This window comes from Cololabis saira, chromosome 19 (genome assembly GCF_033807715.1).
Source record: "Cololabis saira isolate AMF1-May2022 chromosome 19, fColSai1.1, whole genome shotgun sequence".
NCBI lineage: Eukaryota > Metazoa > Chordata > Actinopteri > Beloniformes > Belonidae > Cololabis > Cololabis saira.
Window position 1 is genome coordinate 40,711,785 of NC_084605.1, and position 17,376 is coordinate 40,729,160.

The 17,376-nt window shown below is 41.9% G+C and overlaps 1 protein-coding gene across 10 annotated transcripts in view; it reads right to left on the bottom strand.

Annotated features, from left to right (window-relative positions):
- tanc2b (tetratricopeptide repeat, ankyrin repeat and coiled-coil containing 2b) overlaps positions 1-11,753 on the bottom strand; it is a 205,526-nt gene extending 193,773 nt beyond the window's left edge. For all 10 annotated transcript variants that reach the window (XM_061708282.1, XM_061708289.1, XM_061708296.1 and 7 more), the window contains exon 1: positions 11,339-11,753. The gene's annotated coding sequence lies outside the window, so the exon portion shown is untranslated. The remainder of the gene's footprint in view (positions 1-11,338) is intronic.
- Between the last annotated feature and the right edge of the window lie 5,623 nt (positions 11,754-17,376).

Genomic DNA, 17,376 nt, shown 5'->3' on the forward strand with positions numbered 1-17,376 from the left:
CCATTATCTCTTTGTTTGTTTGTTGTTTTTTTTTTTACGAATAAGCTTTAGGCTTATAAAATAAGTGTTCCAATCCTCCCAATCTACCACTAGAGAGTTTTTTTTTAAAAAGCAGCCTGAAGACAGAAGCCTGAAGTCCCACAACAAAGTAGTTATATATCCCATTAATAATTAGTGAGCCTCAATCTGCCGCCTGTTGCACATAGTCCTCCAACAGCGTGTCTGCAGTTTTGTCTTCGCTCTTCTAGTTGTGTATCTAACAATACTCACACACACTGGCAATAATGAAATGTTTGTTCCTGTTCTCTGGCAACCCGTCAGATCGTCGTGTCCAGGCTGCTACCCACCAGCCTCAAACACCAACACTTTCATTTTACAGTACTTCTATTGTCATTTATTCTGATGGAAGTTAGGCAACTTCATATCTGTATGTCATCATTTACTTCTGAAAATCTGCCACAGACACTTAACTTTTCATCAAACCGTCACCTTCATCCTTAACGTATTAATGATTAACCAAAGTCAGTCTTTTTCTTCTTGAAGTGTACTGTAGATACATGTATTTTGCTCTGCGTGCATCTGGTATGTATTTGCTCACTAAGACTCTGCTGCTTCTCTGTATTCATGTTCCCTTGATGTGTGTGTGGGGCAGAGGAGGTATGAAGTATTTTTAGACAGACTCAGGGGGGATACTGCCTCCTGACAGCTAACACAATGAACTCTCATGCCTGAACAAGGACATATTTTGGTGACTGGAGGCTGAAGCAGCAGACCACTCCCTTACCTTGAAAAGACGCCACTGCGGAACAGACACCCCCACTGAAACTAGTCATGCTGTGTATGGGCTGTCAACAAGATAATTTATCTTTTTGCATGATAAAATAAACAGCATTTTGCATGCTTACATTACCTCTGGTCTAACAGTGAAAAGAAGTGCCGGAGGATACTCCAGTGAGGCTCAAGTTGAGCAAAAGTGTAAGCTTGTGCAGCTGCATGCATTGTAGTCAGTAATCTTACATATTGTTGAGCTGAGAAAACATATTTTTGATCTGTATGTGCTTTCCTTTTCAACATTTAAGTACATGGGATACGTGGAGCCGCAGAAGGCCATCTTGGCTCTGGGAAAATACAATAGTTTCATTAAAAAAAAGACTTAAAAATAGACTGCATGTTGTGCCACGTAGCGCTGCAGAATGACAGAAACCAGAGCAAGGACCACTTCACTTAGCTTTGATTCATTCAGTCTCGATTTGTTGCTTCTGGGTAACTACAGTACATTCAGTATGCTCAGTCAAGCCCTGCGTATAACATCCAGCTTCTTTTGAAAACATACATTGTACTTCAATGTACTACAGGATTCATTTATTAATCTTCCAATAATAAAATGTAAGTACTGTAAGTGTGCTCGTTGTGGGCTTCATACTTCCCAGCTACATTTGACTAGGCTTAAAAATATCACTGCAAACATCTGCATTCCAGCTTTGTTTAAAATAAACAAGATGATAAATGCAATATGGTGACTGCAACAGTCATCACATAGAGGGGTACAAATGATCTGCAAAGTTCTTCTTCAGGAGATGCAATATTTGGGAGAAAAAAGAGAAAAGAACAAGTTAAAACCTCCACCGTATGCTTTGTAACAAGACACAAAATAACTGCAACTGAAGCCATGAGATACATTGGGTACATTGGTGTGAAACAATGAAAATCTGGCATAACAAACAATAGTAAAACCGCAGGATTCACAGTGACACCTGATAAGAAAGTAACGTCATCAGCTCGCAGGAATGTGCGATAAATAAGAACAATTCCTGTAAAGTGGCTGATTCAGCCGGTGGGCAAGCAAGAGATTAGAGTACGGCACAGTCAGGGTTATCTTTCTCAACACAGGAATCGAGGTCTTATGACGATTTACAACAAAAAGTTCATTCTCTCCTTTGACTAATCAGTCAACAAAACACTGGTAATCAGAGGTTTTTGATGTTGTTGACGTTAGCTCTGCACTTTAATAGAGGGCTTGAGACTAAATCAACGTCTTCTTTACAGTTGAAATCTCTTTCCTTAAACTTTAACTTGCTCTAGATGTCATTTATTCATTGTAGTTCCCCGTCACAAAGAGCATCATTGACAAGACGCCGCTGTCCCGCATCGACAACAATGCTACTTTTCATCCACTGCATCTCTCTTCTCTCCTACACGCACCGTCACACCCAGCTGGAGCACACAAAAAGCCATTAAAGCAGCTGTATAACAAACAACGAGTCCACTGTGCTTTACAGACACAAAAATGCCTGGAAAACTATAATGAAGTTAACCCATTAATGGGGCTTCATACAACCCAGGCCCATTTCCTATGGCTAAACGAGCAGCGCATAGAGGAGAAAACAGTGGAGCCATTTAGATGCGACAGACGTGATCTGTTTTGTTCAAAACAGATCACGTCACAAAGCTTCTGTAACCACGGCGTCAGCGTTCAAATGGTGCAAACCTGTTTGTCTTATTTCACAACGGATGTCAACAGCAAAAGTAATTCACTAACAATCCCTCCAGATGTTGCGAGTGATGGAAACAAGCGAGATGGGTGCACCCCATGAATGATGAGGTCTTAACTATGTGAAACTACCTAGGTGGGGTGCAAAGCTTTGAACTTTCATTAGCAGAAGGTGACGGGGCAGAGGTCGCCAACTGCTCCCTACAAAACACTACAAAGTCAAGGCTGTTGTAGCTGTTACAAGCCATGAGGCAAAGCTTTCAAACATAATGAATACTCTGCCCATTACCTGCCATCGGCAACTGGGGGCAAGCTCAAGCAGCTGCGTAACAGACCAGCAGAGTTGTTAACCAGTGGTTACACTAACTTTTTATACTTGTATTATTTTTTTTTTATAACGAAAAATGAAAAACACTATCATCGTAACCACTGGTTGGGTTCCCAAGGGGAAGTTTGAGTGATTGGATACAGGCCCTGAACAAACATTTGTTATCCAACAGCTTTCCGATCTTGGCAGAATCAGGTAATCCCATGTAATCTAAGGGGTAGCAGACATAGAAAGAATGCATCCAACACTTCAGCTTGTCTGGAGAGATGTGATTAACTTGATTACATTAAAGCTTCAATGCAGCAATAAGCCCAACGAGTACAGTTACAGCAGTAACTGCCAGGATGATATACATCTGCGCAGGCCACGGGGAAAGTGGTGGGGAAACGGCTTCTCACACGGCGTCTGGTCTTCGCCTGTGTTCACACTAATATATAACTTTGAACAAGCTGTTACAGGTCAGCATTTTTCAAGGCTTTAAAGGCTATTTACAGGTAGCTTTCTTCTTTCACATTAAGATACCACAACACAACGCTGAAGTCTCCTCTCCGCAGGGCATTTACAAGCAACTAAGAGGTTTTCTGTAATAGCTGTTCATTGTTCATGTAGCATACAGTGAGTCAGTATTCTTATTTAATAATGATGTTTGGCCTCTGCACTGTAAACAGCATCATTTTTCTTTATTTCTGTATAAATATTCCCAAAACATCCCACTGTCACACAAGTGCAAGAATTAGATGTAAAACCTTTCAACCTTTCTTGTCACTCCTGCAGATGACCTTGTATGGATTGTAGTACATTCCACCATCCAGGAAACCTCCAACATCAACCCGTTTGGTGGATGTTCTCCCGTCAACAGCTCACTTTGTGTTTTTATATATATATATATATATATATATATATATACACACACACACACACACACACACACACACACACACACACACACACACACATACACTGATGTATACGGGTCAAAGACGTGACGCTTACTTTTTCTGTCCGATGGAACTTTCTACCTAATAATAAACATAAAAATGAATAAAAAATATAACATGTATGTCTAATACGTTCCTTCTACATGTGCCCACTCTTATTTTATTTAAACATGTTGGTTATTGGTCATTTTCTGCCATCTGAAGTGTGAAAACATCATGTGGGGTGACCGTCCGGCCTTGACTTCTGTTTGGACAACTGGTTTTAAATCACATTAAAACAATTTAAAAATAATGCTTGCCCTATTGGGCATACTTTCAAACTTGTTTTAGATTTATTGACAAAGTTATGGAACATTTGTACACACATTTCAATCATAATACACAAACTAATCTTGTCCGAATATGTTCATTGTCTGAATTATCATCTGGGGTGACCATGAAAAAAATACAATTGAGGGACTTTTATATTGACAATCATCTCAAAGAGGATGTTTCATCAGCCAGTTACTCTATGAGGGTCCCAGAGAGACAACCTGCAGGTCAGTAGTCTCTCTCTCCTTTACAAATAAATCCTCTTTCTAACTGCTGCAGTGTGTACGTCACATTTTGATATCATGTGGGGTGACCACCCTATTCATTTTGAGATAAATGGTCGCCCCAAATGACGGTTTAAAGGTTTAAAAACACTAAAATACCTTTGTTTGAAGTTTTCACATACATGTATGTGTACACTACATTTCAAATGTTTGGAAAATGGCCAAAAATATCTTTATTTTAAGTATTTTAAAAATGGGCTACTCAAAGGCCTTATACGTCTTTGACCCATACATACATACATACATACATACTCCCCTATATTTTTTTTTCGGCACTACCTTGTTCTCTATAGCTGATATAACATGAATTACTCCTATGTGGGATCAATAAAGTTCTTATTTTCGCCATCTGAGAAAATTAAATATATTATATTTGGTGCCTAACTGTTTCCCAAGTATATTAGTGCGTGTGTGAATGAATAAATGAGACGTAAAATGTAAATTTCTTTGTAGAAAGGCGCTTTATGAAAATAAGTCCTTTTACTTGTATTAGTTTACAGCGCAGTCTTGAACATCCAATATGGCGGCGGCGTTGACGTATCGCAGCAGCGGGCAAGAACACTCGTCTACGTATATATGTCTATGATTTCAACAGTTTTTCGACTCGTACCCATAAACTTGAATTCGTGTTCACAGTGAAGACTCGTAGTCGTAGAAATTAGAGTTGTATTCACAAGACTTTGCACTCACAGCTTTTAGATTCATACTACAATAAAAACAATCCTAACCCTAATAATGTATCAGACTCATGTGTGTGACAGCAGAACTTGGGGTACAACTTTTTTATTTAAATACAAATGTTTATCATTACGAATACAAATAGTTATAACATGGACACATCTTTTTGGAAGTTATCTTACTCCATATGCAACCCGATTACTAAATGTCCGACATAGGTCTGAAGTAGATGGGGTTCAGGTGTTTGCATGCAGTTTAAAAGTCTGAACGATGTCTTATACGATCAGAAACCCGATTGAACTGCTGCATGTAAACGTACTGACTGAGTGCTACGCGCCGACTAGTGGTGTGAAGGCTGTATTGCTACTGTAGCCTGGCGTGAGCCTGTGAGTCCGAGCTCAGGGCAAAGGAAATGTTAAGTTACGGACAAATCGTTTTACACACGGATCCATTTACAGATTTGCCACGGCAGAAGTGTGTCAAAATCCACGTGTACAAAGACAGCCAATCGAGAGCTCCCGGCTGATTTTTTACGCACACATAAATGTGAATACAGACACACAAATCTTGTAACCTGACACAGAGTTATCCTAGCAAACGAGTAATTGCTCAGCCATTTGCGGGGGATAACCTGACACTTTATCCTTGCAAACGAGTAATTTTGTGTTTTGACTGCTGTCTGCGGGGGGTAACTTGGCCCGTTATCCTAGCAAACGGGTAGTTTTGTGTGTTGTCTTCTATGTAAATGCTTGCTTTTTTGCTAATAAATGTATTCATATCTTATAGCAAAAGCGAGTGTGTGCCTGATTCATTTTTGCACAGCCGATCCCTCTAGAACCTAGGTGAGATTTCTCCCAAAACAGAGCTCAAAGAACGTTGCCAGCTCCCAGGAAGAGAAACAAAACGCATGTGCACCACAGCATTACTTCTCCTAGCCAGAGATGCAGAAGGCGAAGATGAAAAAATCTTGCATACCTCAAAGTCTGGTCATTAACAAGAAAGGAGGAACTATTAGGAAGACGCTTCCTCCTCCTCCTTCTTACATAATCAAAGCGCCACGCTGAAACGAGGGACATGCCTGGGGAGGATGCATCTCTCATTAGAAGAGTTCATGCACCATCATTTCTTCAAAACTAGCCAATTTCAGTGATTTGAAAACCTTTTGGAACATGTTTATCCAGGGATTTCGCATGTTTTGTTCATTTGGCTCAACTTTAAGGCTTTTCCTAACAAGTTTCTGTCTATCCTTAAAGCTTCAATATTAAAAAAGAACACTAGGATGCCTCAAGCGAGGTGGACTAACCCAAACACGACAGATCATAGTATGGATGAATCTGCGTGAGATGGCATTGCTGTGGTTCGTTTGGTTTATGACATCTAATATGATTGCTTCGCCCACACTCGGGGCATAAATGAGGTACTGGCCAAGAAGGAAATAAGTGACAGCTAAAATATCAATTTTCATTCCCCTCGCACTGTATTTTTTTTAAACTGATGATCACACCATAAGTCTTATAGTACACACACACACGTACACACACACACACACACACACACGCACGCACATGCACACACACACACACACACGCGAGAAAAAGCCAAGCAGTTTTCCAGTCAGCTTTCCCGGTTTCCTTGATAGCTTTTCCTGATTAAATTGGCATAAAGAGTGTCGCTTTCCTGAGCGCTTGGGGAAATGAATCAAAACATCCCACAGGACGACACCTTTATTCTCCATACAGGAAACAATCTCACGTTTGCAGAGCTGATAAGAGACTGCAAGCAACACCCAGGGCTGTATGGATTGGTAGTGGATGCACACGGCTGTTTTGACCTCATTAAGCAAAAGACTTTTTCATCTCTGAAAGACCAGTCGAGCCAACGTTCTCAAGCTGTTAGAAGTCTCTTAATTAACTCCAGCTTTTTTGAGAAACACAAGAATGCAGTTTTCTGAATATGAACTTGTTTATTAGGCAAGAATAATCCTGAATGTTTTATACAGTCTATCTGAGTGATGTACGGCCTTTTTAATTGCCACTGCAGATTAAATTAGAGATCATCTACATTTTCAAGATTGGCTTTCAAAAACCCTCATTTTCAGAATATGCTGGAACAGTTAATGTGTTGCATAAACTCAAAAGATTTCCATTCTAAAACAAGAACAACAAGAAGGGCCCAGAGAAAGGGCATCCGTTGATATGGAAAGGGCATAGAAGCCATTTCACAATTTTAAAGAATATGATCTTGAGCTGCAACAAAGATGTATGGGTATCTGTCTTTTCCAACGTTCCAAGTTTAAATGTCAGTAAATCTGTAGCATATTTATTTTTTTGCTCAAAAACCAACCTGATTTCACAGAAACATATGATTTGAGAAAAGTGTGTTTAAAACACATTACCTGTTGGGGAGACAATATCAATGCCTTCACATCATCGTAGCATTCACACTATATGACTGATGGTGACAGGTGGGGTGGGTGACACTACAGGATTTGTCAGCAACTCAGTCATGTTCGAGAAATGAGGCATAATTGCACAGAAAAGAGGAGTAATTCAGGTAGGAAGTAAGCGGCGTGAGCTGTTTGCACTATAATGTGTTCAGAACACAAACAGAAAAAAAAAGAAAAGACAAAGAACAAGGGTAAAGGATTGGTGTTAACACGTGGGGGCACCAGCGATTGTCTGTGCTACAGAAAGTTGGAGAAAAGCTAAAAAAAAAAAATGAAATGCTTCATTGTAGGATGATGTGCTGTGCCCTGTTGAATATATATGTACAGGGTGTCCACCATGCTTTGTGGGGTGCCCTTCCTCACGATTACCTCAACCCATGTTTTGCTCTCCCACTGACTGCAGCTTGAAAGGCAAGTCACCTGACATCTCCTCATACTTTGGCACGCTAAATACCTTTCAGCAATGGTTCTGCAATGCTTCAGCAACTATCTTTGACACATCTTTGTGTTGTTCAATGACTGAGTGCTGACTGGTGACTGATCGCCGGTTTACCTCTGGGCTCAGCAACTGTAGCGTAGAAGCCGCAAAGGTCTGCCTGTTGATTCAGTTACCTATATTTAAGAGGTTTCTTCTTTTGTTTTCAGTGCGATCTTGGTTAGGTTTAGGAATCCCAAATACTTACTTAGGATTAGGTTTAGGATATTCTGGTGTGGATACCCAACATTACATGGAAAAATGGTCAAATGATGTGCCTAGGATACCTGGAATAACGATTCCAGGTATCCTGATAGGATGGGCAATTGAGTTTTACTTCAGTTCCTAAACAAGACATAATTAAATGTCTGCTTGATCTGCTCCAAAAGATCTGAACGTTTCTCTCCATGGCATATTTAAGCCCCATTTGATTGCTCCTCCACAACAGGTGGTCTTTTTGTGTCCAATATTTGTCTAAAACATCTTGGGGACAAACAGTTGCAATCAGGAACAATGCAGATAGCTTTCCAAGTTAGCAACAGTAACTAAGGTAGTGGAACTTGCTTTAAAGCCAATTGACGCTCTAACCATCCCCAGAAATGCCAGTGTTGTCCCCACCACCTGGGACAAGATTTGTTACCTTGGCAACCAAACAAGCAGACCAGACTGACAGATGGGAACCAAGTCTGACTTATTTACACGTTAAAGTCAATAAAGGAGGAGCTTTTGGATTTCCGTGTTAAAAAGCAAGGGACTTCTAGCACATAACATGCCTTCACCGTTTAATATGGTGTCAGGAAGTTGTGCAGCTTTAACAAAAGATTAATTTTCCTTTAAAATACTTTTTATTGTTTAAAAATAAAAAGTTAAATTTTACACTGAAATGTCACCAAACAATGGTCAGCGAACAGAAAAGGGTAATTCTGTTTGCATTCCTCAACTTCTACTGCAACACACTGTTTGTTTTGTGCTTTTGTTTCTTTTTTCATTTAAATCAATGTTCTCAATTCAAATTTGATAAGTTTATCTTTTTTTTCCAGAAGGAAAGAAAAAGCCACATAGAATGAGAACTGGGTCCACTTTATGTCATTTATGTGATAAATTTAAGCACAAAAATCATACATACATACATACACACACATATACATACACATAGCCACACAGATACACAGATACACACACACACACACACACACACACACACACACACACACACACACACACACACACACACACACACACACACACACACACACACACACACACACACACACACACACACACACACACACACACACACACACACACACACACACACACACACACACACACACACACACACACAGGCTTGTTCACCTGCATGCTTGCTCGGTAGTTTTTGGGGTTAGTTAATCGGGGTAGCTTAGATTGTGATTGGATCTCGAGATTTGGAACGGTTGCTGTTCGTGTTTTGCCCGGTTCCGTGTCGGTTTCGTGTCTGTTGTGTTTTCTTTTTTTTTTTGGTTTTTGTTGCAGATTTCCAGTGCTAGACGTGCGCCTCCATGTGTGTTCTTGCTTCCTGGTTTAGCAGCGGATGTCACCCCCCCCCCCCACCAAAAAAAAAAAAAATTGAAATGGGTTTGTATGTGTATATATATGTATGTGTATGCGTATGTATGCGTATATATATGTATATATATATTAAATATAGTAACAATGCACATATATATGCCTTAGGTTTTTACCAGCATGGTATTAACCATTAATATGTGTTCAGACAAGGTGAAGAAAAAAAAAAAAAAAAGTTTAAGCACAAAAGCAAATTAGTTGAAATGTTTGAGAGCAGATGGCTTCTTCGTTAAGGTAACATTCATTTTTACTGTCACCATATTAAACACTTGGGTAACATCAGACAGCAATCATTACCATCTTCCAGTCAGAAATTGGGTACAAACACATATGCTAGAATCAGAAGGTCTGTTTACGCCATGCTGCATAATTGTGTCTGTTTGGGTTTGTGGGTCTTCCCTCCCTTGTTTTTCTGAACCAGAATCTTTTTGTTTGGACCTTTGGCCTGTCAGTGAGGGAGAACGGAGACACTGTGTTGGCGCAGACTCTGGGAAAACAAGCCTTTGTCACTACCCCCACTGAGCAGCGAGAGATAAGCACCAAAAGACAAAAAAGTTTAGGCCTAAGTGGGTGGAACGAAAAATAAAAAAAGAAACATCATGATCTCATAATGGAAAACCTACACACTGTGAACCCACAGATGTGTGTCAAGAGCAGAGTAGCAAGAGGCAAGCACAACTGGCGCATGTCATTGGTGGGATGAGAGAACACTTTGAGGATGACTGTCTTTCATCTCTGCCGAGCTCAGCTGACAACCTAGAACTTAAAGAGAGAAGTACAGCGAGACGGCAGTCGTCTCAGTTCTCATGCAAAAACCATGAATGCTGGAGCCCAAATCCTACTACAGGCTCTGCTGAACTATTTTTGTGATAAATACTTTATCAAAGGACTTCTTAGTCCTATAAAAGGTGCATCTCACGGTTCTTAGAGTGTGTACAAACTATATGGCCTAAAAATGACACTTTTCTCTGTGACGGCTCTGCCGTTTTACAAATCATTTCATGTTAAATCACATTACTAGGAGACAAAAAACACGTCTCATAACATCAGCCCCTCAAATCCCATGGACTTCCCACTATACAAGGTGCAGAGAAGTGATCACAGGGAAACAAGCGTTTTCCCCTTCCACACAACAGGCATTACACAGATTAACCACCTTTGCTGAAACATACCATTTGCACATCAGTCTCTGTCGAGAAGGACCAGATGTAAGATAACAGGCTGTGCGCAGGGAGGTAGATTCTGGCCTGGAGCCACTGGACAAGTAAGAACAGCTTCCTCTGTATAAACGTCTTCATTTTTTTTTTTAAGACAACTTGTAGTCTTGGGTGGGCAACCCACCCTTCCCCCTGAATCTGATAAATATAGGTACAAAAAAGGCTAAATGTATTTAATTTGAAGTTATTCAGAAATTATCTGCAGATTTAGTGGAAGGATATGTATGAATTAAAAGAAATCAGCAGTGACACATATTAGCATCCAAACACAAAAATATGCACAAGAGCTTTGAGGAACTATTGTAAATGCATCACATATGTTGCAGTCTGCCAACAAACAGAAAAAAGCCTCTTATTTTGTTCAAAGGAGCAGCTAAATCTCATTAAACACTACTGGGGAGTGTTTATTGGCTTAGCTTGGCTGGCTGGGCTTATGAGCAGACAGGGTATAGATTTGCTGCTGTGAGAACCCGACATCCCCAACATACACATTTTTAACTGTCTACACAAATAAAACTCAGTGCAGGCGGGGGGGGGCGAAAGTACAAAAAGGCAGTTTACCTCTTCTAGACTTAAAACCTTTGTTTTTGTGTCCAGCTTTGGGCATCTCATCCGCGGGTCCTTCAATGCGGCTCTGGTTCCGAGCCCGGAGCTGCTGCGGCGCTTCAGTGCGCCTGCTCGGGTCCAGATCCCGCAGCCAGCCTGCACCTCTCCGCCGGTCTCACCGACACAGCGGGGACCGAGCGGCTTTGAAAATAACAACAGGCGCCGATCAAAGCGACGACATCCAGCCCGACTGCGAGAGACGGTCACGGCGGAGGCGACAACCCCCCGCGGGCTGCTGGTGGGCGGCGAGAGTCCGCGCTGCAGCAGGTAGCTGCGCCCGGACCGACGGCTTTGCTCCCGCAGCTCAAGCGGCCAGACACCGGAGGCCATCCACGGATCAGGGCATGTGTGTACTCCGCCAGACCGCTGCCCTCTGCCACGCAGCGCTGCCTTGCTGTTTACCACTCAGTCAAGTCAGTCCACGCTGCCAACCAAAGCGCTTCCGGTGCTGACTTTCAAAATAAGACGCACAAAACGTAAACAGGTTACAGAGAATGAGGTATAACAGCGCCAACCTAAAAATCCTTCAAAAATACACATGGAAAAAACAAAAATAGATGCATTTTTTTGTTTGTGTTTATGACTCCTACCATCATATTTCCATTGTTGCGTGAGGTAACCAGCAGCATTATAGCCTATATAGGTGGCATAAAGTATACTTCCTGTGGATCAATTTATTAATGTATCCATATAATATTGTATCAATGTAATAATTGAGCAATTTAACAATGTTCCATTTACTTCAGAGGATGGAAGTGAGACAAGGGAATCGCGTCATACCAGACCACATTCCAGTCGCAAAGTTGTTAAAAGGAACCCTGGCTATTAAGACATGTAGGTCTTAAAAGATAAATGTTGGTATCACTTATAACAATGTGATATAAAAAACCTTGTTGATGTCTTCGTTTTTATAAAATTTGAAAATATAATTTAACTCGTAGGTCGCCATTGTTGTTTACATTCTGGGTAGTGACGTCAGACGGTGGCTCCTGCTGGCCCCCGTACACTGTTTTCACACCCAGAAACAGATGAAAACACAGCTAAACAGGTGACGGCGCACCAGAAACACAGATCAAAACACAGCTAAACATTAAGGTGACGGCGCACCTACAAAAAAGTAAAAAAAAAATTAAAAAAAAGTACAGCACCATAAAGCATGAACTATAAAAACACCATAAAACTCAGATAGACTAACAGACCACACGTTTCAACTAGCAGATAGCCCATGCTACAATAAAAACCCCAGCCAGATCTGGCGTCATTAAATTAAATAAATATGTTCTTGCCTATTTGATGCAAAGTCTGCGCCTCCCGTTTCGTCAAAGTCCCGGGCCAGTCCCCTCAGCCTCTGGTCTGTCATCAAACGGTGGACACAGCACCGAGGCCGGTTTTAGGGAGGGGCAGGGGTGGGCTATGCCCACCCAAACGTGCATCCTGCCCACCGGCGTCTCCATCCCGGCGGCGGCGAGAGCGGATGACGGAGCGCTGCAGGCTGTAGAGCCACGGCTACGCCGTTGACGCCGTAGCCTACGCCGTTGACGCCGTAGCCTAATGCACTGGTAAGATGCGCACAACATTGATAATTTTTGCAGATCTCCCGGGCATCACAGAACTTTGATCCAGTTTGCCTGAACCGAGACGTCTTATGGGCTCCCTCGTCAGCCTCCACGGCCGGGAGAGTGCTGCTCATCTATGTTTTAGATACCTGTCCCAGTTAAACTAACGCGGCTTATCTTCCCAGAGCCACCGGTCTACGTCATCGCCCCCAGAATGCATTGTGCAGGTAAAACATGGCGCCTCCCGCAGGTCAAAATATGTGATAAACATTGTAGATTTTTAAAGCAATTAGATTATTTTATGTGTTTCTAACAACATATTTTAGTATAAGAGAACAATTGTGGCTAATTAGGGACTACAGGTCTTAATAACCAGGGTTCGTTTTAAAAACGTGGTGTGACAGTTTGAACACCATCACTGTCTGTTTTTGTCTATCAGACTAAAAGATTCAGGGTGGGCGTCAACTCTTTAAATAGAGTCAGGAAGCTCACCTGTCACTAATTGACCCAAATTGGGCCACACTATGTTCTCTATGCTCCTTTTCCAGCAAACTGGTTCCAGTGCTGGTTCTGGGCCAGTGCTAGTGCTGGTTCACAACTCGAACCGGTTTGTTTTTCCATAGCTTGGGTGGTAAGGGGAGCCACGTCATTACGCCCTAAACGTCAATTACGTCGCTGCAAATGTCAGTTACGTCGCTGCAAACGTCAGTTACGTCACTGCGTTTGCATTGGTGCGAAAGTTGAAGCAACAACAAAGCATTTGCTCTAATACGGACTTGATCCGTGTAGCATCCTTCGTGGACCATATCACTAAAAGACAGGTTGTCTCCTCCACAGACCACTGCTGCTTTGCTGCATTAATTCGTCGCTTATTTGAAAATGGCGCCGTGTCGCAGTCTTGCTATTGCCGTAACTCCGCTGACGTAAGCGGTTCTTTCCTCTGGCCGAGCAAAGAGGTGGTGCTACCTTGGAACCGCTTTTTCTGGCCTGGAGCCAGTTCTTTGTCAGTGGGAAAAGAAAGCCCGGTTCCAAACTAAGCACTGGCCCAGAACCAGCCCTGGAACCGGTTTGGTGGAAAAGAGGGTAATGAGGTTGGGTGTCAGAGAAGGACATTGAAAGCAATGATCAAGCTCACTTTCTAAATGGACATTGACATTGAAATGATTGATCTACAAGCAGATATGAATGTTAACTTGCATGCTGTATTTGATGATTTTATGTATGGTTGGTTTTGAAAATACCACAGTGTTGTCACCTCCCTGTTGATTGGGCCTGCCTAGTGGGAGGGGCCATGAGCTATATAAGGGGTAAACTGCTGTCTTTCTGACAGTCTGCTGTCTGTTACTGTGAGAAGAGTTTTTAAGTGCTGAGCCCAGCTCTCCAGTAGATGTCAAATATCTATTGAGGTGATTATTCTGGTTATGCAACCATGGTTAAATGAATTTAGTATTGAGTTTTTCATTTGACTTTATTTTCATGGATTATTGATTATTTGAAGCATTTTGACAAAGTATTTTGAACATGCTTTATTTTGAATTTAGTTTTGAATAAGTTTATTTTCTATATTTCAGATATGTCATGTTGGTCTTCTCTGTATAATTGCTACACTATTGACACTTGGGGGAGAAAAATTTTGTTAAAATCTATTTGCAACTGTGTGCCTTGCCATCCTTTACTTTTGAAAGTCCGGTTGTACAAGGGTTACATTACCCTCACCTGAGGCGAGGTGTGGCAGTGGTGGGATGGCAGGCCACAGAGGTTTTAAGAAACAGGTTATGATCCCAAGTGTCAGTGTTGGGAGTTGCAGAGGGGACTGAAGAGGTGGCCAATCCAGGAGCCATGGCTATGGAGCTGGCCTCAGTCTGAATGGGCTTGTTGGCTCATTGCGGGTGGTGAGCCTACTTGAAGGCGGACCCACATGTCCGTTTCGGGCTGAGCGTCGTAACAGTCCCTGTCTTGTCTTTAACCATGTTTGGCTTGTGAACCGCTCTTAGTCTGGCCCGTCACCTAGGGACTGCTTGCCATGGGAGACCATACCAGGGTCGTAATGCCTCAGACAACATAGTAAGTAAGTAAGTAAGTAAGTAAGTAAGTAAGTAAGTAAGTAAGTAAGTAAGTAAGTAAGTAAGTAAGTAAGTAAGTAAGTAAGTAAGTAAGTAAGTAAGTAAGTAAGTAAGTAAGTAAGTAAGTAAGTAAGTAAGTCAAATTTATTTAGCACCTTTCACAGACAATGGAGTGTCACAAGGTGCTTCACAAAAAATAAGACAACATCACTAACAACATGAATTAAAGCTGCAAGCAGCGATGAACGGGCCCTCGCACCCTTGCGCACGTTCAGGCGTGCTGCAGTGGAAGCGCTTGTATGACTTGCATGTATGTCTTCAGGCCTGGACATTTAGCGGATGACAACACCCACGACTCTCTATATCAAACAATTCAAGTTATGGCAGAAAATATGATCTATCAAATATCAACCAATCAGAAGAAGGGGCGGGGCTAATTCATGCCAATGAAGGTCAAGTACTCAAAACCGAGTCAGATGACACCACCCACGACTCTCTATGTCAAACCATTCAAAAGTTATGCCAGAAAATAGGCACTATCAAATATTCACCAATCAGAAGAAGGGGCGGGGCTATTTCAGGCCAATGAAGGTCAAGTACTCAATACCAAATCCGATGACACCACCCACATGTCTTTATCACAACCCGTTCAAAAGTTATGGCAGAGAATAGGGACTATCAAATATTGATCAATCAGAAATAGGGGCGGGGCTAATTTGCACCAATTATGTTCAAGGACTCAAATCCAAGTGCGATGACACCACCCACGACTCTTTATACTAAACCATTCAAAAGTGACGGCAGAGAATAGGGACTATCAAATATGGTTGCGACATGATACAGGTGTGTACTGATTTTCGTGCATGTACGTCAAACCGTATTGTGGGGCTTGAGGCACAAAGTTTTCTAGGGGGCACTTTTGAGCAATTAGGCCACGCCCATTAATGCATCATGAAATATCCAATTTATCGCCAGGCCTGGCTTGCGTGAAAAATTTGGTGACTTTTGGGGAACTATCAAATATGGATCAATCAGATGAAGGGGGCGCGCTTTTTGGCATCTAGCGTCGCCACAGTAACGCTTTTGAATGAGAAAAGTAATGCGCGTCATCGCAGGATTGAGACCACATTTTGATGTATAACACACCTGGGTGCTGTTACATCCTGTTTTATTTTGTTAATTTCCTGTGTAATCCAGGGTAATCATGGTATGACACACCTGTGACAATTAGTGAGGCTGAGCCTATAAAGGCCAGTCCTTTGTTCACTCTCTCTCTCTCCCCATCCAGATGCAGCAGCACCTCCTAGGTGCTAGGTATCCAGTCTCTTTCCAGTCCTTCGTGCATTATATTGACTTACTACAATAAATTCATATATAGCATAAATTGTTTGTGTGTGGTCTCCATTGTTATGTTTGGTGTTTGAGCCAGCCGTAACATAATAATGGGGGCTCGTCCCGGAAATTAGAATCATACTACTAGACTCGTCCGGAAAATACAAACCTAGACATGTAGTTTGTGAGGTAACCTATGTACAGCCACATGAGGTAGTTTGCTGAGTTGCCCAGTGAGTAAGCTGGGGGGTGCTGGAGAGACCAGCACCACTTTTTTATTTTGTGTGATAGCCCTGGGGTGGCCCATGGCGTGCCCGGCTGCATCACCGAAGATAAACAGGTAAAGTTAAGTAGTAACCCCTGTGAGATAGATAGGGAACTGGGTTAACTCAAGAGTAGGTTAGACATGTCATAGTCTGTCTTAAGAATAGCATGTGGCTGCCCATGATGACCTCTGTGTGTGACCTATGGCTTGCTTTGTGTGTGAAAGTATTGTTGGGGTTTAGTGTTGAAAGTTCAGAGTTAAGCTATCACTTGTGTAACCCTTGTACCTTTTGTGAGGCTAGAAATTTATAAGCCATTGTGGATTGTGCTCACTTGTTTGAGTTTTGTTTGTGTAACTCTGCTTTTGCAGAATGCACATTGTGTGGTAGTTTAAAGGGTTAGTTGTACTGATGGTACTTTAGTTTAAGTGATAGTTTAGTAATGCTAATTTCTGCTTGTGAGCTGTGATCATACAGCTTTTGTAACCCCTTTTGCAAGCTTGGAGTCTCAGTGGAGACAATTGTGTGGTTTTGTAGAAGAAGAAACATTATCACTATCTGAAACTGTGTGGTGTAGTAGGTTAGTATAGCAGGGCTGCCAAGTCTCACGCTTTGAGTGTGACAGTCACGCAATTTGACCCATTCTCACACCACACGCCACACTTGACATTCCTCACGCTTATTTCCCTATTCACTACTATATATTTTTTTCATGATAATAAACTTTGGGTCTCGCGGCTTGCTGTAGTTCAAGACTTGATTGACAGACCGACATAACC